General features: G+C 35.6%; 1 protein-coding gene across 13 annotated transcripts in view; it reads right to left on the minus strand.

Annotated features, from left to right (window-relative positions):
- The window catches only part of LOC311078545 (adhesion G protein-coupled receptor L3), a 311,310-nt gene that overhangs the window by 198,840 nt on the left and 86,243 nt on the right, over nt 1-26,227 (minus strand). The gene's annotated exons all lie outside the window — the stretch shown is intronic.

Below are 26,227 nucleotides of genomic sequence, written 5' to 3' on the forward strand. Positions count from 1 at the left end.
AACAAAGTCATATCTGAGCCAGTGTGTTTTGACCTTGAATAGATTCAGTGTTTTTGAACAAATCGTGAATGATTCAATGACTCATTCGTAAAGAGAGTCACGTTTCATTCCAGAAAGAATCCGCATTTTCAAACAAATGGGTTGAATGAATGGCTCATTGACTCGTGGTTCAAAGACATTTGTTTGCCGCCACCTACTGGAGTCACCATAAAAACTGCAGAAAGAGTATTATATTATATTATATTATATTATATTATATTATATTATATTATATTATATTATATTATATTATATTATATTATATTATATTATATTGTCATTGACTTTCAGTTGTTTATGATTACTGCATTTTTTATTTTTAACTATGCTTGTTTGTGTAAACGTCTCCTAAAAGACAAAGAACGACCTTGAGATTTGAATGTGGCTCAATGGAGGATTCCGCTTTCTGAGTCTCCATGCAGTGCATAAACGGAGAAATGTATATTTACAGTAGAAATTTCCATGACTTAACAGTTTGTAACATTACATAGTACTCCATGACTTTTTAGACCTTTAAAAAGTTTAAAACATTCCTCTGTGTGTGTTCATGCTTTTCTCGATTGTTCTCAAAGTAGCTTATGTTGAGCAGTGAAGCCAGACACTAATTACCGTTGTTTGGATTTCTTTCTCTTTCTTGCAATTGATTCTTTTACTGAAGCACGAAATAAGCATTGACAGAAAGAGCAAATTAATGCCATAACTTGGACACAGCGTGTGTCTGTGTGTGAGTGTGCATGTGCGTATGCGTGCGTGTGTGTGTGCAGAACATCTGAGGTTGTCGGTTTGTGTTTGCTTGTTTGCAGGTGGCAAACACACAGTCCTGTGAGTCTTGAGCGATGGCGTCGGATGGTTTGACCAGCTCAGTCAATTAGCATCAGTCTGCATGATGAACGTCTCCACCTGTGTGCATATGCATCACTGTTTCCCTTTTACTCTGCAGTTACACACTGATTCCCACACACACTCTCTAAATGTAACAGCTTTGATCTATCAAAGATGTGTGAGCACAATTCTGTTTTGCATTTTCAAAACTTCTGAATAAAAAAGCACTATATATATATTTATATATTACAGTAGAGATAGCCACGAGATTCAAATGAATAAACACCGAGATGATGCGCTTAGTAAAAGGAGAGATTTCTGTCTGATGAAATGGTGTGTAACCTGCTGAAAGGATCATTTCACTGGCAGAAGATTCCCTTAAATATGATTCCACATAAATGAGCCGAGTACATGTGTAAGTGAAAATAAGGCTGTAAATCCATCAAGCAAGACTAGGTTCTTTGAAGATGTGAGTGTTTCTTGCCTGTGCAAAACTCCGCCATGATGATCCAATGTGTTGAAAGGCTGGCAGGGTGTTGCTATGCATTCAGAGGGGGTTCTGGGTAGTTGCTAGGGCGTCTCTAAGGTGTTCTGGGCAGTAATGGCACACTTTGATATTTTTGTGCGGGGCAAATTACATTTAATTTTGCCAACCGCTTGGCCACCCTTAAATCTCATTGGTCCAAAATCCCTCTCCTTGTAATTTTATTGTTTAGATGCCTTTCAATGAAGATTCTCATAATACAATGTGGTTCTTTTAACGAATCACTGTAAAACGATACTGTTATGAATAGAATGTTCAAAAGAACAGGTGCTAAATAGGTTTCGCTTTCGTTATTCTAAATATATTATCTTACACTACCATTCAAAAGTTTGGGGTCAGTTTTTTAAACTAAATTAATACTTATATAAATTTAGTGTAAATTCAGCCTTAAATAGTTCAAAAGGCATTTATAATGTTACAAAAAAGTATATTTTTACTTTCAATAAAAAATCCTGAAAATGCTCCAGGTTTTGACAAAAATATGAAGCTGCACAACGATTTTCAAGATTGATAATAATAAGAAATGTTTCCTGAGCAGAAAATCATCATATTAGAATGATTTCTGAAGGATCATGTGACACTGAAGACGAGTAATAATGCTGAAAATTTAGCTTTGCATCACAGGAATAAATAGAATTGTATGATATATTACAACAGAAAATAGTTATTTTAAATTGCAATAACATTTCACTGTTTTGCTGGGGGGGAGGGGGGGACTTTCAAAAACAGTGGTTAAACAGTGGTGTTTATTTCTGTGATTTTGGAGAAAAGACTAATCCTGAATTTTCCCAATTTCACCCAATACTGATGCTCGGCACGCAGTAATAATCTCACATGTGCGGCACATAGCATTACAGCAACATTGTTTAACAGTGTGTGCGATCTCTGAACGCTCAGGGCTCATATCTGCCAATGCACTGTTTAGCAATTTCCCCTTCTTTCTTCCTGTGCAGTTGCCCTTACATCCTCCCTCTCTCTCTTTCTCCCTCTCTCTCTCTCTGCCCTTTGCAAATCCCTTTTGCTACCATATTACTGCAGGAATGCCGTCAACTAAAACACACAGACACACTCATGTAATGCTCTGAGGCTGTTGTGATTTTAACGGCTCTTGACAAAACATAGGGTTTAATTGAGGTCAAACAAACAACAGGAAAATATGGTTTTTTTTCTTCCTTTTTCCAAGAGCTGCCGGACAAAAAGAAAGAAAGTGAGAGTGAGCTTCATTCTGTAGACGCAGACAACGGAAGCGCCATAAGTGAGTCAAATTAAGCCTCAGAAACAAATTACGCCACACTGAAGCATATTGGCTAACCACAAAACCCACTAAAGCTTAGACACTTTAGCAGTAAGAACACTGATTCCTCAGGCCGCACACACGTATGATTGTTTTGTCTGAAAACGGCATGACTTATTATAACTTACATTTATAAAAGTAAACTGAAAGGTAAATAGATAACTAAAGGACAGAACACACACACACACAAATTGCCCCTCCACAATTTCTTAATACATGTGGTCAGAAAAGTATCATATAAAAATCACAAAATCGTTTACTGCAAGAAGTCAGTCCATTTTGCAGACTTTCGGCTAGAGTAGCTGCCAGCGTGATTGATCATGTGAGCTCAACTGCCTTCACTTCAGATTTGCATGAAGTCAAACTGTTCTCAAGTGTGTGTGGAGTCAGTGGCCACGCCCACATCCTGATGTCAACAGTCGCTGTCACTGACATCACACGGATACATTCAGGTCAGTTTGTTGCTGCTGGTGATGTGACTGCAGCTTGACTTTGTGATATGCTCATGTTTACTTTAACCTCCACTTTGATGGATGATTAAGTTGTCACAAGGAAAAAAAATTGAGGCAAGTAATTTTTAAGGCCACAGCTGTTATTTTAGTATCACTGGGATACTAATTATAGATTTGTTAAGATTTTGAACCAGCCTTTATTTCTACATTTTCTGTTATTTCTACATTAAAGGGTTTTTTTGTAATTTTTATAAACCATTTTATTTGTTTTAGGTTTTAGATTTGTTTTAGTTATTTTAGTACTTCAACTTAAAGGGTAACTCTCGCCAAAATGCAACCTAGGGTCTTTTTGTTAATCTCCCCGAGGCAAACTTTCGTTTAAAAGCATAATTAGAATGGAAACGCCACTTTTAAGTTTGACTGTATTTTCGTTTTCGGTCAAATTGCCTTTTGAATGGGAGTGCTTGGGGCACTTCTATGATAGCATCAAAAATCGCTATTTTTAAAACACTAAGAAGGCTCGACACAACATGAAACTTTGGAGTTTCACAAAACTTCACATTCGGAGATCGACTATTTTTGACTGACAAAATGCCGGCGGACACAACTACAGTGAGTTGTTCAAAATCTTTATTTTTAGTAAACTCAGTGTACACAAACAATGTTCTCAATGCTCGAGTTCATGTGTAGAGCCCCTGGTGATACTTCCAGCAAAGTTTCATGTTGTGTCGAGCCTTCTTAGTGTTTTAAAAATAGCGATATTTGATGCTATCATAGAAGTGCCCCAAGCACTCCCATTCACAAAAATACGGTCAAACTTAAAAGTGGCGTTTCCATTCTAATTATGCTTTTAAACGAAAGTTTGCCTCGGGTAGATTAACAAAAAGACCCTAGGTTGCATTTTGGCGAGAGTTACCCTTTAAATGAAAATGAGCAATGTTGCCTAACTAACTAAAATAAAATATATTATTATTATTTATTTATTTCAATTAATTTTCCTTTTATTTCAAGTAATGAAAATATATATTTTTAAGGTTTTAGTTTTAGTTAAAGGTAGGGAATGTTTTTTTCATACACACTTTTTGTTATACTCATTGAAACTCTCTTTATACTGATAGCAATCAATAATAGAAGGGGTCTAAATATATATATTAAAAATGTACATATATCTTATGTGAAAGTCTCAAGATTTTGAGGCATGATGTAATTTAACGGCATCTCTTTGTAGACTCTGCTCATGTGTTTTGAAGGAGGATTGGCATTGGATACACTCTGAAGGGAGGGTGGGATCGTACATAGATATCATATATAAACGCTAGATGTCTTATGGCGCAGTCACTTCCGGCATCACCGTTCGGCCATCTTGTCACAGTGAAGCTGTGAATTAAGGTGAATGATCAGCACGCACACAAATCCTCTTATCTCGCTGAAATCTTGACGGATTTACAAACGGTTTGGTTTCTTACAAATGTTATTAACGTGGCTATAATTCCGAATGCTTAAACATGTATGTTATAATTATTCATATGTATGCAGTGTATGTATGCAGTGTCATAACTACATCTCTGACGTTTATAACAAACCAAACCGTTTGAAAATCGGTAGAAAATTGAGCAAGTTATGGTTATTTAAAAGTACATGCACCATTAAACAAGTGAGCGAGCACACTGTGGCAAGATGGCCGCCACGTGCGGACGTCGACCTCCATTGGCCAGCAGCACGCACGAGACATCTAGCCTTTATATATGATATCTATGGGATCGTATGCTTTCAAAGCTAGCTTGCCATTGCTAGCCTCTCCGAAATTGCCCACCCTACCTTTAATGATAATAACCCTGGGCCACAGGTCTACAAATTCTCAATTGTACCAACATCAACATTTCATTTTCTTTCATTTTAAACACACACACACACACACACACACACACACACACACACACAGATGCACACACACAGAATAAAAGTAACTATAACCTGATGTAAACTTCAGTAGTTGGGCAGAAGATAAAAATTATAATTGCATGTGTGATGTGGGATTTCTGAGAAACATCTTTGCCCTGTTTGTTCTGGCTGGCTGATCACGCCGCTGGTATTTTTACCCTTCCTCACATCCCTGCTGCTACAAAGACATGAATTAATACAAATTACATCTCAAAGCCCCTGTATTTACTTACATAATGAAGAGCAGAAATTATTCTGACACGTAAATTAAAAATGATTTCATGCGTACATGCATCTCTTTTCTCTCAACTCTTGAGCTGCTAACGGGCTGATTTAACGGCTGCTGTTTAAAATCTCCCCAGCACGTCAGAGTGCCACTGACAAGCCAATCTGACCCATTTAGAAAACAAAGACAGATAAATATAAATCGCTCTGTGTATTTCCTGTAGAGATGAGAGAAAGCGAATCCCCGGAGAAAGCGAAAGATGAAGGCTTGAGGAGAGAAATAGGGCTGGTTTGGTGGGGGTTGACTACTAGCTATATCCCACCTGATAAAAAAAAGACAAATGAAAGGAGAACAAAAAGCCAAAAAAAAAAAAAAAAAAAAAAAAACACATGGTAGTCGTTTCCCTGTAGATTTCCAAATGAAAAGAAAAATACATGCCGTCCAGAGACAAAACAAAAATAACACTCCACTGAGCCTATGAAACCGTAGAATGCTTGGGTGTTTTAGGCTGGGTGTCAGTTGTGGGTCACCTATTTTCAATCACTTAGTTGCAAAGGGGTTTTAATCTGCCTTGCGTTCCCATTTTAGGTGGATGGAAGTGCTGTTCTTTAAAGGAATAGCTTGGTACATGTGGTGACTATCAAATGTAATCACATGGAACTTTTAGTGCCCATTAGAAAATCATGTACCTACATTGTTTTCAAAAACGTACCAATGCATACAATTCACTGCAGTTTACATCTGAAATGAACACTAGTGGTAGAAATTATGATTACGGGGCAGATTATTGATTAATTAAGACTTAATTTCATGTGGTATCTTAAACTATACTATGTAATGACCTCAAAACACATTTACCATAATAAAAGTTTTGTAAACTGATACATTTTGATGTTTGCATCACATAACCAGCTCAATATGTTTGTTTTTTACTTAATTATGTAACTTGCTCGGCAGCTCACCTGGTACAGCATTTGCGGTACATGAAACACAAGTCACGATAAAAGAGATCAAAGAAGCAGCTAAAATTGCAAAGTTACATCAGCAAATAAATTTTTATCTCATGTTTGCTTTTGTTAATGCTATCAGTTTGGTTTAATATAGATTCTACGTTATTTTCAAAAGCGATAAAGTACTAACCTTTTGGCGCTGCTCGCCGGACATTTAGTTTCCAAACTGCGGCGATATGTAAAACAGCCAGCATAATAAAAAGCTTACAGATTCACCTTAATCTGCTTCAGTCTACATTAATCTACATTAACCCTCTGAGGTCGACAAACGCGCCGACGCGTTTTGCCGGATTTTCTCCACATTGTAGCACTATAAACTTAAATTACTCCATCATTTATGGTCATACAGAAAAAAGAAATATAAAAAAAGAATCTGTGATATTTCTCCTTTTGTATGTGTCCACTTACAATCAAATCAAAACATTGTGCTTTTGTAAAATAAAGAAAATAAACAGGGTGTGCGTTCTGCCTCTCTGTCGCGGTGAACTTTTTTTTCTTGAGCACGTCTATAAACTGAAACAAAACTCAGCGAATACTTGTCACACATTTATGAGCCATATACCTTTATAAACATTTAAGTGTGTACTTTTAAATGATCGGATTCAAAACGAAAACAAATATTCTCTGTTTAAGTAATTTGTATAAAACCAACAAGATGTCCAGCTTCTCAAACGCTTGCTCATTACAGTTAATTTGGCCACGCCTACTCGCGCAAAAGATATTCACATGCAAATCTCCACATGGAACGCGAACGCGCTCGTTACCTCAACAACAAAACACTTCACTTCACTTTTCGTCGAGTTTGAAAGACGTGCCTGAGCTTACATTGGATTTAGGCTACCTCAGAAGAAGAAGAACGCGATTTGAAGACAAGAAAGATAAGGTAAGAAATTCTTACATAGCCTAGTTTGTTATTGTTGCATAAATGTCATGTTGCAGCTGAACTGTTGCTAGATATATGGGGAATATTATAATATTTAGACCCGTGTTTACTGTGTTTGTGGATATCTGCTCAAACATAGATATGTTTATGGTAACCATAATGTTTTATATTTGAGAGTGATCGCGTTTGAATGTATCATATTTTGCAAGCGATCGCGTTTGAATGTATCATATTTTGCAAGCGATCGCGTTTGAATGTATCATATGTGTTTACTGTGTTTGTGGATATCTGCTCAAACATAGATATGTTTATGGTAACCATAATGTTTTATATTTGAGAGTGATCGCGTTTGAATGTATCATATTTTGCAAGCGATCGCGTTTGAATGCATCATATTTTGCAAGCGATCGCGTTTGAATGTATCATATTTTGGATGAAAGCAAAACGCACCAAACGGCTTCATGTTTTTATTATTATCTCATTTCATATCATCATAACGGATGGAAACATTTGAAGTAACATGATAATCAATATATTTTTCTCTAGCTTCTTTTGGAAGATTTATAGGCTGCTATAGGTTATTTATTGTTATTATTATTTTATCCGCACTGCGCATATACCTTATGCCTACAAGGCACAACAAACCTGGTGTTCATTATATTATATATCGTTGGAAACGTGTGTGTGTGTGTGTATTCTGTGAATTTTAAAAAGGAATTTTAAAAAGCAATTTTAACCAGAAAAATCTAATATTTATTTCCAAAATCATGCAGGCCTTTCTCTTGATATCAGTATGTTCACTTTTTTTTTTTTCAGGTCCCAGATGCCACTGAGGACTTCAACATTCACATGAGTCTCAGTACGTGAACATGGTAAAGTGAAAATCTTGGAAATGAAAGGTATGTACAATGTTTTTAGGAATGGCACAAAGGTCTCTGTCTTTGAAGTGCTTTTTTGGCATTTGTTGTGTATCTTTGGATTATGTTGTGTTGTAAATAAATCCAAACAATTTAAAAGCCATTATTTTTTAAATCTCCTCATTTACAGTATTGTGCAAGGTTGCTCAGAATGATAGGGGCCTGATAGCTCCTAATAGGGCCGTTAGGGGAGGTTCTTTGTCTTTCTCAGGTGAGAAAAGCTTACATATTAATGAGCTCTCGCATAAGGCTTTTTCACACAAAACACGTCGTAAAATTTTTAAATCAATATATTGTCTTATCTGAATGAGCAGTCAGGGTGATTTTCACATAGTTTTGCAGCAAATATTCTAGGCTACGTCATACAATTTTCAAAAGTCTTGTGAAGAAATAATCAGTATGGGTTTCATGGCCTTATTTCAGTGAGAATTTTTTTTTGTATTTTCAAAAACCACGCATAAATGTCATTATCTCAAAACTACAAACTTTTACATACATGCTGCTGATATATTATTGTAGCAGAGTTTGTGCTGAATACAGTGTAATTAGACTTTAGCCATGAAAATGTCACAAGTAACAGAAATAACCAGAAATGTCAGAGCATGTCAGAACACCTCCAGGGCCCAGAAAACAGCTCAGACCTCAGAGGGTTAATCCGGATACATTTGAAAACGGCGTTTTCGTTTAAAAGCACACTCCGTCCACACTAGCGTTTTCAGGCGTTTTCCGACGTTTCAGTGTGAATGAGAAACTTTTGGAAAACGCCTGAAACACTGAATTCATCTTACTGCGAATGCGTGAAACCTCACAAAAGCTCACTGAGATGATACAGACGGAAAAAAGAAATAATAAAGTTATCACGTAATTCTTCTGACAGGATCATTTTATTTAGAAAAATATCTCACCATTCACTGATGCGTCCAGGTCGCACTCAGTCACCATATGTTTGCTCTAAATTGCAACTTTGCTCTCGTATTGCCGCAGGATCAGCAAATGTGAGTAAATTTTCTGTCATCTTTGCAGGACTGTGATATGAAGAGTGTGCAAAGTAACATATTTTAGCAACAGTGTGAAAGTGAATAGCACATAACAGGCACAGTACCGGTATAAACTTGAAGATCTACGGGTTCAATATGCATCACATGACTAAACTTACGTCATCGTTTTTAAATGTGTTTCCGCCGTTTCAGTGTGGACGGAAGATCCAAAACGGAGAGAAAAAGATGCGTTTTCAAATGAAACCGTATTAGTGTGGACAAGGCCTCAGGTAAAACCGAACATGTTTTTATCTTAACTCACTGGACAATTCATTTTGAAAGTGTTGCGGAATGTGCAAGAAGCAACGTTTTCCAAGGAGCCTGGGTTGTTTAGTGTTCTGTGCAAGAAACACTAAAATCATATGGGTTTGGAGTAAGTCTGGATAGAATTTTAATATCTGGCCGAACATACCTTCAAGTTAACTTCCCATGGTGACATGTGACCGTGCCAGAGCATGAGGTGGTTCCTGTTGCATTATGAGACTGGAGCAGCATGACCAATAACTTTGACAATACTGAATAACTGAAACATCTGGATCTGTTCTCCATCGCCAGGCATGTATAATCAAATATAAGCATTGAGTAATCAAATATACCGCAACTAGTCACGGTCACGCAACACTGATAAATGACCAACTGACTCTTCCTAATGAAGCCTGGTTACACCTCACATCCCATACAAACATTCACCAAGGAAATACACATTTTGTGGAAAAAAGAAAAAAAAAAACGTGCCATTATTGTTGAGAATTATTTGATCAAAAATGACTATAAAATTGTAATTTATGTGATGTTAAAGCTTTTTCAGCATCATTATTCCAGTCTTCAGTGTCACATGATCCTTCATAAATCAACCTAATACACTGATTTGTTGCTCAAGAAACATTTCTAATTATTATTATTAATGTTGAAAATGGTTGTGCTGCATAAAAAAAAAATGTGATACATTTTTTCAGGATTTTTTGGTGAATACAAAGTTCATATGAAAACCAATTATTTGAAATAGAAATTGTAGCTTTACTGTGAAAGCACCAGTTCTCAACACTGAAGTGTTTAAAGAGTAAAATCAAGTGTATTTACAGCTATTTTGATGGCACTTTGGCGTGTAGAGATGTCATACTGTATAATCTCCAAAATGCTTTTGCTTTTTTAGCTTTTGAATGTAAATTTATCACAGCACACTGGATATTAATCATACACTTGAAATGTTTTGTCAGTCAATGTAAAATTTACTTCATGTTGTGCCATGTCTATATCAACGAGTATTGATCAAATCAAAGCAATTATTCAAAATTACTGAATAAACCTAACTGAGTTACACCAATGAAAAGAATTTAAGCCTCTGATCATGTAGAACTTTATACATATACTTTATTAACATGTTCCTGGTCTTTGAGCAAAATTTCTTTGTAATCATCATAATGCAGTAAACATTTCAGATCCGGGATGACGGAGTGAAGCTGCGTCTTCACATTCAGAAGCGATGATTGATTTTTTTTCAGGGGCTTGAATTCACAAATATGAATGACTCACAATGGAAATGAAGTATTATCTAGCGAAACAAACAAAAGAGCAGCTCGACTCTCTCCGGTTTCGCTGGGAATGAGATGGCAGAACTAAGCAAATTGCCGCTGAAAGGAACTCTGGGAGGGGCGGCGGAGATGCACACCTGTGGTTTCTCCACACAGGAACGCTTTTGTAGCGAGTATCTCAAGGAAGATCTTGAGTGATCTTCAAACACACTGCCAACAGTGCTGGAGGTCCATTCTTCACATTTCAACACGTTATTAAAATATCCAGCCTGTGAACTACACTTAATTTACCAACAATGCAAAGAACAACACAAGAGAATCAAACTGGGTTCAGCCACGCAGTTACCCATACAAATTTGTCATGAATGAGTGATGGTGTGCATTTCTTCCCCAGACGTCCAAACATCTCTCTGTTGTTGTTTGGAATGCGGTAAGTGATGTTCTCTTCGGTCTGGTATGTAAAAGCGTTCGGGTGGCTTTGTGTGGATGTGTGCTTGTTTATTACTGAAGACTCCTAATGGCTCTTTGCTTTGCCTGTGGCTCCAATGCAAGTCTTCAGAGCCTCATCTATCAACAGGTCAATTGACAAGCCCTTTCCTGTCTCTACGACTCAGAAGAACAAGTAAAAGAGGCAATGAAATACAAAGTTAGGTTTCCCTGTGACATGAGAGGAAGAAACAGAGGAAACAGAAGGAATGTGAACTGTAACATTACATGCCTTGTTCAAGATTCTGAAACTTTTAGTGTTGTTATTGCAAAATAAAACGAAACCTAAAATGATTAAGAATCGTTTTTATAAACTGAAATAGATCTGAAATAAAATAAAATAGCATATACATTTTTTTTTTTTTAATTAAGTCTTGGCATCTGAATTTGTACGAGTGAGTAAAAGGTGGCTAATTCATAGGAATTAGTACCACCTCACTCGTGCGAATTCGTACGATTTGTCTAAATCCCAGTGATGGGTAGGTTTAGGCGGGGTCAGGTGTAGGTCATTCAAACGAATTCGTACGAATTGGGCAACTCGTAAAATATGTACAATTTAGCAAAAATCTTACATATTCGTACAAGTGAGGTCGTATGAATTTGTAAGAATTAGCCACCTCGTAAAATACGTACGAATTGCTGTGAGATCGGGTTGGACATTCTAAATATTGCACATTTAACCGCAACCATATATCTCATCCATCTCATAATTACAAAAAAATGCAATTAGCCACAAACCCTTAACAAAGGCAACGTGTGGTGGGTTTACACCATAGGGATAAAAAAGTTATAGCTGTTCAATTGTGCAAATATGATAACAATAACAGTCCAGAGGGGTAACAGCAGTGCAGCTTCTGCATTACTAAAGGCTCACCTGCAGACTGCTGGGTAACAAGCCACTTTTGTTAGATGCCATATTGAATTCCAAGCAAAAGCAACAAGGCCGTGCTTCAGGAGCGGATCAAATGACTGCAACCCCTTCATACATTCTCTCTCTCTCTCTCTCTCTCTCTCTCTCTCTCTCTCTCTCTGGAAAGTGTCGGGAAGCTGATAAATTCTTGATCCTCTCTTCACTATATGCACCTATTGTTCTTTCTCATAAAGGGTTTCTGTTTGCAAGAGCACATGCAATCCTGTTTGTATTGTTCTGTAAAGTGTCAGATGGCCTGCGTGTGTGTGTGAGTGTATGGTTGTGCACAATGAGCTTAAGGAACACACTGATTATCAGAGGGTCACATGTTTGGGTCATATGGTACAAGAAGAAATGTTCATTTCCATAGAGTGTTAAAGGATTGTTTGCTGGAGCTGGGCTGTGCTTCTGTGTGTATTTGTGGACATTTATGTATTATGTGGAACCTATAATGAGTTCCAGTGTATTTATTGTATACACTTTGTCAGTATGTGTGTTCCTCTATAATCGAGTGCAACAAAAGTAAACTTAAGCATATTTTAAGTAGAGAACTTATTACAGAATTAATACTTTAAAAGAATAAACCTAAGTGAAAACTGACTGTAATGTTTTCGGACACTTAATTGTATGTTACTTGTTATTAAATAAAAATGTATTATAGTTTACATTTATATTAAATGCAATTAGATTAACTCTAGAGTGCTTTATAGACTTAAGTAGCAATTTCATAATGTCTTATATATGTATAATGATATAATATACAATTTTAATGATTTTATAATTTTTTTGACATAGACATTTTTGTCCTCTATGGACCTATGTGTAATTTTTTTTTAATTAACACACAAGGGTTAAACTAGCCTATGGTGGTTTGCTGGTCTTAACTTGCCACTAAACTGTGTGTGTGTGTGTGTGTGTGTGTGTGTGTGTGTGTGTGTGTGTGTGTGTGTGTGTGTGTGTGTGTGTGTGTGTGTGTGTGTGTGTGTGTGTGTGTGTGTGTGTGTGTAAAACAAAAACAGACCAGCTTAGTGGACATAAACATGTTGAACTCTAAAACTGCTAAACAAGTTGTGTTCCAAATTTGAGGTTGATGTCTCAAAATATGAGCTTCCAGTGAGCTTTCAGCATAATTTATCCAATTGGCTCTATAATATGCATAAGCAGAAAACAGGAATGAAGCGAGTATTTGCTTTATAGGCCAAACCCAAGAAAATGGCACCATCTGGTAAAAAAACAGTAAAGATTTTTGAAGCCTTGCCAACAGAATGAAAGCATATGAACAAAGATTGTATCATTTTAAAGTTAAAATGCCCTGTGATTAAAAATTGTACTTTTAATGGGTTTCAATGGGGACATTTTTGACCTAATGTACCCTGAGTGTAAACCTTAGCCGCATTCATCGTGAAGCGTGCAAGCGATTTGCAAAGATTAATATAAAGGTTAATAAAACGTTACACTCACTTCTTCTGGAGGTGCAGCAGGAACACGAATAGTTGGTACCGATCCTTTTTTCAGGAGCAGCTTCTTAGCAAAACCAGCTTTATACTGACCCTCCTTTATAAAGCAGTCTGGTGAGAAATGATTCGCGCAAACATGAAAGCATTGACGTTGATCGTGGGGAAAATTCCCTTCGAAAACAAACTCAGCCACTGTGTCTTCAGCGGTTCGGATTTAGGAACATCAAAATGACTGCTGTGTTCGTTATTACACTCAAGAACAGAACACCACAATCGCTTAGACGCCATTCTGCTCCAGCGTATCAACAATGTCCGCGCGGACTATGATGACAGCTTGCTCAGGGCGGGTCTGTGTTGAAACGCTGCTGTCAATTAACAATCGTGGGAGGGGCGTCCGACCGTGTGACGTCACACGGTCAGACGGCTCGATTTGAGACGGGCTAAAACATATAAGGAGATTAAAAAAATACCACTGATGGATTTATAACATTATATGATGGTTGTGTACAGGCACTGCCAACACACATTTCAGTACAATCAACTTGTAAAAATGCATGTACCATTATATGACCCCTTTAAGGTCCTGAATGGAACTATTTTGTGTACTTACTGCAAAACTAAATGAAATGGGGGTAAAATTCCAATAAAAATACACATGTGCCAAAATTTATGCAGTTGGTATTAACACAATGAAACATTTTTCCTCAAAAATATTATACTGCATCTGGGCATTTTAGTGTTGTTTTTGTCAATTGCATTATTAGGTGATTTGTCATTATTGTAATACTGAACTATTGCAGATGTGCTTAAGCTCTTTTTCTTTAGCAGGAGAGTCTCTTAAGCCGTTCTGCTCCACTGCTTTCAGACTGAACTGAAAAAGTACCAATCTGTCAGGCAGGGCTAGCTAAATGCAAACGACAGCACGCTAGTCTGCTGGTCCTCAGAGTGTGAGTTGTACTCACACACACACACACGCAAACAAAACAAAACCAGGTTCGGTCTACCTGGATATGTATTGTATTGTATGTGTTGATTGTGGCAGCTGGGGATGATTTGTATTCTATGTAAATCTCACAGGTTGTGTCTTACTAGCATGAAAAGAGCAGGCATACAGAAATGGATGTAATCCTTATGATTAAGAAAAGCTTATGGTTACAGTGTGTATTTGTGTGTAGACCACAGGCCCATTCAATTACGATGCTGTATATACTCTAGAAGAATGGCCTTAAGACAACCAGCGACACAAGGATATCGAAACGAGAGCGCCACAAGGCAAAAAGCTTAGCATCAATACACACAATCACACTGCATCCATGAAAGTATATGACAGGAGCTTTGCATTGCTGCGTATCCTGTCACACGTGTTTATATGCACGTCTTTGTGTTGCGGGATTTTACCGTGCGTGTGTCAGCCGATAAGCAGTTGAATTGGGTCAGACTCTCTAACACAAAACATGCAGTTATTTCTTCCCAGAATCTCCACTAAAGATTTTATAGTCTTTCATCTCTAATATTTTCCATCTGTTTAATTCTCTTTTAATCTACGTATCTTCTGTGCTGAAAACTACAGATAAAATTAGCTTAAAGGTATCCAGCTACGGTAAGTAAACCACCAATTTTCTATTCAAGCTATAGTTCTTGCTGGTCTTAAATCTCCAAACTAGTTTTGGTAGTCAGATTGTGCTTGCTTATTTTGCAGGGCATCAGCAAAACTGTGATTAGATATTGAGCCGCAGCCTTTTTTGTCATGAAAATATGTATTAGGCATGGCAGATTATTAAAATATTGAGTGCATGGATGGTTGTAAATCTTACTAACATCATTATAACATCATGTGTCTCACCTATAATCATCAGTTCAGCAAACATCCTCTAGTTCGACAGATATGTGTGTTTATGTGTTTGTGAAATTGCTTAGGTTTTCTGTCCAGTTTTCCCTTCTGAAATAAAAAGTGAGCTTGATTGTAGTGATTGTGCACATGTAAGAACTGTACTGGCAGACAATATAATATAAACAGGAGTGTTTTTTTTGTGGTGTGGTGTAAAAGTTTGTCTTACCGTTATATTTTCAATTATGATTTTGAAGTCCAACTGAGTGGCTCAAAAAAGCACTCTAAATTTCACATAATTGCATAACTTCATTTAGATTTAAACTACAATATTTTCATTTAATTGCAATTAACATTCAATCTTTTTTACATTATTTTAATATATATATATTAAATATATATATATATGGAAATGTATCGATATTATTTTAGCTGTATCTTCCAGTCTCAGTAAATATGTGCACTTTTTGTTTGCATGTGGGTAATGTGTGTATATGTGTTTGTGTGTGGGTAATATATATTTCCTTACACTCTTCTTCAGTAATGCCTCAGGCGCCTAAACACAACTGTCAGTTCGACACTGTCACACACACTGAGTTTGTCCTGCTCTTTTATCTTCATGTGCTCAAATACACACACGTGCATACACACACACACACGTGTGTAGATAGATAGATAGATAGATAGATAGATAGATAGATAGATAGATAGATAGATAGATAGATAGATAGATAGATAGATAGATAGACAGATAGACAGACAGACAGACAGACAGACTGACTGACTGACTGACTGACTGACTGACTGACTGACTGACTGACTGACTGACTGACTGATTGATTGATTGATTAAACAGACAGTTTAAAGTAGCCTGCATGTTTAAATCTAGGGATGCTTTGAACTAGAACCTGAAATCTGTACCAAAGGGGAAATTCCTCATCACAGCATTCATGATTGTAGGCCTGGTTTCACAGACAGGGTTTAGATTAAGCCAGGATTAGGCCTTAGTTCAATAAGGACATTAAAGTAGTTTTTATAAACATGCCTTAGAAAAAAACATTACTGGTGTGCATCTTGATACAAAACAATGGCACTGACATATTTTAAGATATTTATAAAAGTTGCTTTTAGTTAAGACAGCTCAAACATGAATTTGAGTCTGACTGGGACTAAGCTTAAGCCTTGTCTGTGAAACCTAATGTGTCTCTTCAGCTTTTAATGTCATTTTTTAATGGCTGTTTTGACTCAGAAGCTTTAAATCACAGACTAAGTTATAGGGGTATAGTGTTTTTCATGGTTTAATAATAAACACATAAAGCACAGCCGTTTTGGAGTTGATTTTATTAAATACAGAAACGTGTGTGTGTGTGTGTGTGTGTGTGTGTGTGTGTGTGTGTGTGTGTGTGTGTGTGTGTGTGTGTGTGTGTGTTTGAGCACATGAAGATAAAAGAGCAGGACAAACTCAGTGTGTGTGACAGTGTCAAACTGACAGTTGTGTTTAGGTGCCTGAGGCATTACTGAAGAAGAGTGTAAGGAAATATATATTACCCACACACAAACACATATACACACATTACCCACATGCAAACACATATACACACATTACCCACATGCAAACAAAAAACACACGCAAGTGCACATATTTACTGAGACTGGAAGATACAGCTAAAATAATATAGATACATTTCCATCTCCTTAAAAATCAACAACACTTCTATGCAAACAGTTAGACATTATTTGAACACAAACACACACATGTGAACAAATATTATCCATTCTATTCAGGTACATGCACATACATACACAGCCAAGACTCTACACCAGGGATGGGCAACTTCGGTCCTGGAGGGCCATATAGCTATAGCTTTAATTAAACAGTATTAATCTTTCTCACATAACTAACTAGGGTTGGGTATTGTTTTGTATTTTTGCGATACCAGTGCTAAATCGATACTTTTAAAACTGTACCGGTGCCTAAATGGTGCCTGAACCGATACTTAAAAAAAAGAGCCACAAAACAATGGTGAATGACATTGAAAAATAAAATTACAAATTCTTAAAATTGAACAATATCTAAAAAAAATTAAGTATATTTAAATATATAAATATAAGTAAATACAATTCACAATAAAACCTAAGCCACCAAACCCAACTACAATATTATGTTAACACCAAATAACACTGTTACAGTACTAATAACTGCAAACTAGTCTGTATTCTTGATATGCTACAAACCAACTTTAAATTTCAGCAATTATTTTGCAAAAATATGACCACATTTGCCTTCTCTGGCAAAAAACAAAACAAAACACCTCTCCTGACTTTTTTGCAGGTCCTGCACAAGTTGAGTGTTATTTTAGAACGCATCACCAATTGTTGTGACGCGAAACCTCTTGTGGAAGAAGAATGCTGTCATGTTTACAACTGTGACAGGATCAACTGAAGGCTGGATTTTCAAAAGTTTGCGGCTCTATTGTTGCAGTTAACGTGCACAACGCTCTTGAATTAATAATTTACTGTAGGCCGGTACCCAACACTATATGTAACCCCCCAGGTCCTACTTGGCCCGCTCTCTGCAGGCCTCGAACCCGGGTCTCCGGCATGGGAGGTAGGTGCTCTAACAAGGAGGCTTAAGATTGCAGCCTCTCACGTCAGTCGCTATAGCACCTCTTGAGATCAGGGGAGTGAGGTTTTACCTGCACAGCTCTTTCTAGCTGGCCGCCGTTACACATATAACAAAAGAGTTATAATATGCTAAATGGTCATTAAAAGTAACAAATCATGTAAAAAATGATCATCGCTGGAAAATGATACATTTGATCAAACTTGTATAATTGCCTTAATGTTTTAAACAATTGAGAAGATTGTCTCATACAGTATAAATTATTTGATTTAAACCCATGCAAATGCAGATCCTAATGTATAATCACTTTTTAAAACTGTTGTTCCATTATTTCCCAGATTTTAACTAATATATATATATATATATATATATATATATATATATATATATGTGTGTGTGTGTGTGTGTGTGTGTATGTATGCATGTATGTATGTGTATATATATATATATATATATATATATATATATATATATATATAGACACACAACAGCTCTTTCTGGTTCTGGTCCTTTTCCAGCCGTGCGATATTCCCCCAGTATCAGCACGTGAAATGTTTCACAGTTTGAAATTAGTCCTACACACAAGAGCGTTTAAGGACATAAACCTGACATATGTCTTGAAATACAGCATCTGAATAATTGACTCCGGACCACTGAATTATTGAAAAAAACTGCACACCCGAGGTGTAACTGGTGTAACCACCTCAGGTGTGCATTAACTTTCTAATAATTCAACGGCCCGTCGTTAATTATTCCTTACATATTATTATATGTTATATATTTTCATGTTGTCATTGTATCAGTCACTTAGCCATTTAGTCACTGGTATAAGCGTCGACCATTAAAAAACTATTAATCAACTACTAATCATAACATAATAAAAAATCGTACTTTTAGCTTTTAACAGCAAAATCATCCACTTTTTTTCTTGCGGCACATTCTGTCTAATACACTCAAATGGCCATTTCCATTCAGAACACTTGAATGTAAATAACGCACAAATAATGCACAGAGGACATAATTCACTGGAAAATGCATCTCTCCAGAGACTCTAATATCCGGATATATGGTGAATATTGATTAGCTCAATGATATAATCAAACATGACAGCGTGTTTGTAACCCATCCAGCATCTCAGAGACTAATAAAGTCGTTTAAAACACAAGCAGCCGCCGGCCTGCTAACACAATCACAGCTTCATTTAGCCACTGCAACTGAAAGAAATTTCCAGGGAAAACGACACCCAGATCCGTGCCAGTAAATGATAGACAGAAGTAGACGGAAAAACAAGGAAATTGTCTGTGTGTGAATGTGTGACAGCTGTCGTTTTTCTTTGCATAAGGAAAAACGTTCCTGCAATCACTTGACAAGTATGACAACCCTAAGTGTGTGTGTCCACGAGAAAGACGTGATAGAGATGTCACACAAACAAGCTGATATTTCCCACATCCGAAGTAGATTTAAAGTGCTAAAAAAAAGTTTTGAAATGCAAATAAAGGTTCAAGTGTAATTTAATCGCACACACTTCTCTACACAAAACGTGTCTGTTCGCACATATTCACGCAGGAAGCTGATTAAACGTCCTGCTTTCACAGTTTGTTCAGGCGCATTGTGACTGGAGTTACTTAAAATTCAAAGATCCAAATGAGAGTCGCCGAGCAGGATGCACAAAACAAACCAAACACTCACATTCAAATGCATGAAAATGTTACACGAGCAGAAAACTAACATGAGTTCCTTTCTACTAACGCTAAAAAACGTGTAGTTCGTAGCTTGTAGTGTCCTTTTAAATGGGTAGCTTGATTGCATTTTTAACAACTTTAAATGACAAGCTTCTTCAACCCAGGAAAAGACTGATTTCTGCATGCATTGTTCAGATGTGCACAAACAAATAAAAAAAAAATCACAAGCAACAAATGTAAATGTTTTAAGAAGAAAGACTGAAATGGTATAAATGCGAGATAAAATAAAGTGCTTTTACTGAGAAAAAAGGCAAACGTTTCGGTCACATGCGACCTTTCTCAATGCCAAACTCTATTATTATAGGAAATAAATATAAATAGGCCTGTTACGATCATGAATTTTATGCTGATGATCAACTGACATATATAATTGTGAATAACGATTTAATTCTGTTTTGTTCATGACACTTGGAATCGTATATAATAGAATAAAATTATATATAATAAAATTTATTAAAAAAATATTTAGAATATTCATAATATAATGTAGCATAAAAGAATATATTATGTATATATATATATATATATATACAATTAATATAATATAGCCTAATATAATATATCCTAATATAATATATCCTAATATAATATAGCCTAATATAATATAATATAATATAATATAATATAATATAATATAATATAATATAATATAATATAATATAATATAATATAATATAATATAACTCAGTCTGATTAAACCCATAGACCTTGTATATGAAGGAAGACCTATGGCTACCTTTGTGTACTTTATAACTGTTTTTATTCTTTATCCCCTGCCAGATTGTAACGTCCCTGCTTCTACCAGAAAAGAAAACAAGATATTGTGCAGTTGATGGAATTTCTTTAAGCACACACATTTTGGAAGGCAAAATGTGATTGAAATTTATCTCAAATATATGAGATTAGATCGAATAACCACGATCAGATGATTAATCAATAAATCACCACAAGCCAAAATTCATGCTCTGTCTGGTTTATTGAAAGCCCATTTATTTATGATGCTTGCTAGGAAACCTTTATTCCAATTACACGACTGGGTCAAATCTAAACACCAGCGATCAAAGCAAGCAAACTGATCAAAAGCAAGAAGTTTCCCTTTTTCCTGAGGCTTTTCTAATGCTGAAACTGCTGCTCGTGCAGTTTACAAGAAAACGTGGCTAAATGAGCTCTTGACATCCTCAATATTCCCCACATGCGCGTACAAGCTGGCGAGCGAGTCTCCAGGTTACATGCCGAACGAGTCTCCTGCGAGTTACAGATGAACAGAATGTTCTCGGTTTAAGTACCCGGCCAGTTAGACTCTGTTTCTAACAGTTAATCTTATTAAGCGAATGCTATTATAGCCACAAATCCCTGCAGTCAAAATAACTTTAAAATGCACTAATTAACAGAAGAAGTGGGAGAAAGCTTCAGTGAAATTAATTAGACACTTTTAGCGAGCTCATGCCCGAATGCTATTAGCAACTGTCCCTGAACAAAAAGAAATTAAGAACGTCAAAAATATCCTGACTGACACAAAACTATTCTTGATCATTTCTCTTGGTATATTCGTGCGAGATGGATCTTTCGTCTGGAGACCACTGCTAATGTGCATGTAGTAAACCACTGCACTACATATGAGGGAGAATGTTTTTGCTCATATAATGAAAGTTAATGGGGTCCAAAACCTTCTACACTTCTACAAGGGTTCTTGACTCAAATTTAAAGAGCCCTTTCTGTCAAAACGGTTTTATATAAGGAGAACTGCCTTAAATCATTACAAAATTACATTTAACAAGTTATTTCTTTTTTCTTTTTTTTTCTTCTTCTTTTTTTTCTAGTGATATTGCTGATTTGCTGCTCAAGAAACATTTATTATTACTATCAATGTTGAAAACAGTCGTACTGCTTCATATTTTTATGGAAACCGGGATTTTCTTAGGATTCTTTGATGAACAGAAAGCTCAAAAGAACTATGTTTATTTGAAACAGAAATCTTTTGATCAATTTAATGTATCATTGCCCCCAATATTTTGAACCTTAGTGCATAACAATCTTTAAGGTACACTATAATGCAATAAGTAAAGGATTATTTTACTCATTGTACATTAACTTGCTTATTACATGCCTACTAGAAAATAAACAAATGACGTGAAACTTATACAGTACGGTAAATCAGTTGCCTGAAACAGCAGTCAATTACACAATCAGTCAAGTATTCCTGAGAGTTGTGTAGTGAAAATTACCAATGCTATAAAGTCGAAGACACACAACGGAGGTTTTTCTGGTATGGCGGAACATCAGAATGCAACTGGAGTAAAGACGAGGAAACCGCAGACACACAAAAACACACTGCTTCAGACGGCACAGAGTTTTCTCAGGGTTGCATCATGGCGTAGATGAAGAAGCTCAGGTTATTTATTCAATGTGCATGTGAGAGGGAGTGTAGGTATGTGTCAAACATACAGATACACACAGACATAATAAGGAAGGGCATTTTGATCCTTTTGTCTTCTTGAGTCCTCAACAGTCCACCTGACTTACACATACTGTTTTTAATTGTCGGTCAGTGTATATATGCGTCAGATGGATGTTTTTGCCAGTTAAACATGTCATCCTGTCCTGTGTTTGCACCACTTTAAACCTTTTCAGTATGAATGCTGCTATTGCAGTGAAAGTTGTGTGTTTAGTACTGACACTGATCTACTGTGAAAATGCCGTAAACACAAAACTAAAAGAAGTACCATTTGATCTCTTGATTTCCACTGTGTGAAATGTTTGGAAGTTAAAAACAAAATCATCCATATTATATCCTCCATCCAGATGTAATACACTCTAAATGTGTGTAGAGATATTTGATGAGTTTAAAACATACAGACCCTCTTATGTGTCTGGCCCAGTGATTACATTTTTTATATTCTATTTTAATTTTATTCGAGTAGAAGCACAAAAGTACTTGATTTTTACTGTTATAAAAGTAAGTACTGTTAAAAGGGTTATTTTATTACCAAAACTTGTTACACAATATCAAAACATTAATATTTTTTGTATATATTTTTGAAAGATGCTCACTCTTATGCTCACCAAGGTTAAATTTATTTGATCAAAAATACAGTAAAAAGTATTACACAGTAATATTGTAAAATATTATTATATTTTCAAATATAATTTATTCCTGTGATGCAAAGCTGAATTTTCAGCATCTTTACTCCAGTCTTCAGGTCACATGATCCTTTAGAAATCATTCTAATATGCTGATTTGGAGCATGAGAGACTTCTTTCAAAAATATTAAAATTTTGACCTAGTTTGCTAAAATATCAATAACATAATTATCAATGAAAATGACAAAACACAAGGAAATGTGTGCTGACAAATAGTATAAACATAAAACATAAAAGAATTCTTTGTAAACAGTTTCTTTGCAAACTAGTTTAATATTATGGGCATTTCATTTTGTTATTTTTACGTTATTTATAGTTTTTACGTAAAGCAGCCTAGCTCGTACAGATGTGTTTAAAGCATAAAGTCACTTAATTCTGAGAAAAAGAAAAAAAAAAAATCAGAAAACAAAACTTTGTCATGTAATTTGCTTCTCAAGTAAATGTATCTTGATTGTATAGGAAAACAAGACAAAAAACGGATAAAGAAAATCTTTTTTTTTTTTCTTCTTTTTTTTTGCAGTGAAACAGGATTTGCGATCCGCTTAGGTTAGTAGGTGAAAGACTGAGAGAGATGTTAGGTTGTCTGGGATTAGCCTTTGATATTAAGTGACGTCTTTATTTTCTTGTAAACTCAAACTTGACTTTAATCTGTTGTTAAATACATATAAATTATGATTAAGATCCACATGTGGGAGGACTGTCACAGGCTAGAGACTCATCTAATGTATGCTGAGCTGCGATACGTGAGGAAGAATAATTATGATTAATTTGCTAGTTTCTCTGCTGAAATTTTACTTCAGTGGAGGTTTTCTTGAAGTCAACTCAGTATCAAATATACCATCTGTAGAAACAGGTACAGTCACCATGTACATACTATAGGCCATATTTACTAAACAGGGCAACTTAGAATGAGAATACAATTCCAAATAAGCCCTGATGGGAGTGGAAAGTTAATGCGCGCAAATTAGCGTCTTGTGTAAAACATGCTTTTATTGGCGGTAAATAATGGCGCAAATACCAGTAGATTGACTTGCGCAAACCTCAGTAAATCACCTTGCACGATTCTTTTAAATACTCTCCTCCCATAAATTTTGCGTCTGAAAGTGAAACTCCTTCAAATGCATATGCAATAATGTCAGCCACAATAATAACTGTTTCCACACCTTTTCAGTGCTAATTTTAATGTCTTTTGTGAATTCTGACAGTAGTTTTTTTTTTTTAACGGCAAAAGAGGGTTTGCGCAAGCTGTTGGTAAATCTGGTCCTATGTGTCCTATATCGTAAGGTAGATTACGGATACTAAATTCCAAATTCAGAGTACGTTGAAAATCCCAACTGTGCATGTGAGGGTTTTTCAAAGTATGCATCTGTGAATGGACTTGAAGCCAAAGCTGTCTCAGAAGTAAACCTCATGACACACGATCAGAACAAATTTCTGCATAAACTGTCCATAAAACCATATGTTATATATTGTTGCTTTCATTTCAATGCAACAATTAAATTCATTTAGATGCTAATGTTTACATGTACACTACAGGTCAGAAGTTAGGAATACTTAGGATGTTTTATGTTTAAGTCTCTTTTCAGCAACATGATGGACTGCACTGAAAAAAAGATTTTCAATTAAAAATACAGTAAAAACAGTAAAATTATGAAATATTATTGCAATTTAAAATAACTGTTTTCTATGTGAATATATGTTCAAATGTAATTTATTCCTGTGATGCAAAGCTGAATTTTCAGCATCATTACTCCAGTGTTCAGTGTCACATGATCCTTCAGAAATCTAATAATTATTCAGTAATTATTCCCATTTTGATTGGTATTATCCATACACAATTTTTATTATGAACCGTGAACACTGGGATTTAGCGAGTTTGATTATCAGTATACAGACATTTGAGCTTTTTTGGATGGATGACATTACAAAAGGCATTTTTTCTTTTAAATAAAACCAGGAACACGTGGTAAGACAATAAAAAGGGGCTATTTTAATTTTGTGGGGTTTTTTTGAGATGTTTACTTAATTGGAATGGTACGAAACTTCGCAAAGGTTTTTGGCACTTGCTATGTGAACACACAAAAATCATGGACATGATTAGAAAAGGTTAAATGTTCCTGTGAAAAATAGTCACACCTGTGCTTCTCGCGGTAAAAAATGACCACATTGGAAATGAATGGGAGACGAATTTTATATAGTGGAAGCGTTTGGTACTGCGGCCAAACAAAATCTTACTGAAAGCTCATTTTTGAGATATCAAGCTCAAATTTGGATCACAACTAGTTTAGATTTATGGCTTTGATTTTCTTGAAGTTTTATAGTAAAACGTGATTTTGAAAATATATATTTCATATAAAAATTTAAAATAGTTTTCTGTAATGCATTTTTCATTACAATACACGTAAAATTATGTTACTTTTTTAACTTTTTTCCAAGTGTCGTCTATGAAAAGTCTGTGCTCTAAAGCATTCAAGATTGACAACAGTTTAAGTTGGAAATTTAATTTTCAGGTCTATGCTCAAAAAGTGAATGAATGGATTATAAATACAGCGTAAATATAATTTAGTATAAAAAATCCCCTAAAAATATATTACAAAATATATACAACATATTCAATAAAAAACATTAGCAAACTAAAATATAGCACATTCATTTTGTTGAAAATAAAAATAAAAAAATGCAGTCATTTTTAACCGACATGCACCATCCACAATTTAGAATATTATCAATGGAGACACAATGTGTAATCTAAATGTTAATACATCAGAGAGTACGAAAATTTTCACATGATATGTTATCCTTTGTGATCAGGCAACCTCCTTTTTTAAAAACTTCTAAAGAGAAACTATCAGTCACGTAGCACACAGTGTCCTTAAAATTTCACATGAAAATATAAATTTTGTAGACAACAATATCTCAGCTTGAATAGTGATTTATTCTTTCCTCTATGAAGGACAAAAACAATCCTTCAGGTAATTTAATTACAGCAGAAAGATTCAGTATATTCAGAGGAATGGCTGCTTTTAATGCATGAGTGCTGTTTCCTTTTTTCTTTATAGCAATTCAGAGTCAGAGACTATAAAATCAGTGGATAAGTGTGTGCTTTTAAAAGCTCTGAGGCTTTAGGCCTGTGCAAGTCTATTTGTCAAAGCATATTGGGGAATTTGTGTGCTTTTCTGTTGTTTGTGTACTTAGACTGTTGTGTATTGAGTGGAAAACAGAACAATGCAGAACATTAGCTTTTCTAATTAGACGAGCAGAAATGCATGGTTACTTACAAAGAAATGGTAAATAAATAATTACCGACCTCATGCTATTAGACATCTTTATGTCTAATTTTCTC

Source organism: Abramis brama (assembly GCF_963993115.1).
Source record: "Abramis brama genome assembly, chromosome: 3".
Classification (NCBI taxonomy): domain Eukaryota; kingdom Metazoa; phylum Chordata; class Actinopteri; order Cypriniformes; family Leuciscidae; genus Abramis; species Abramis brama.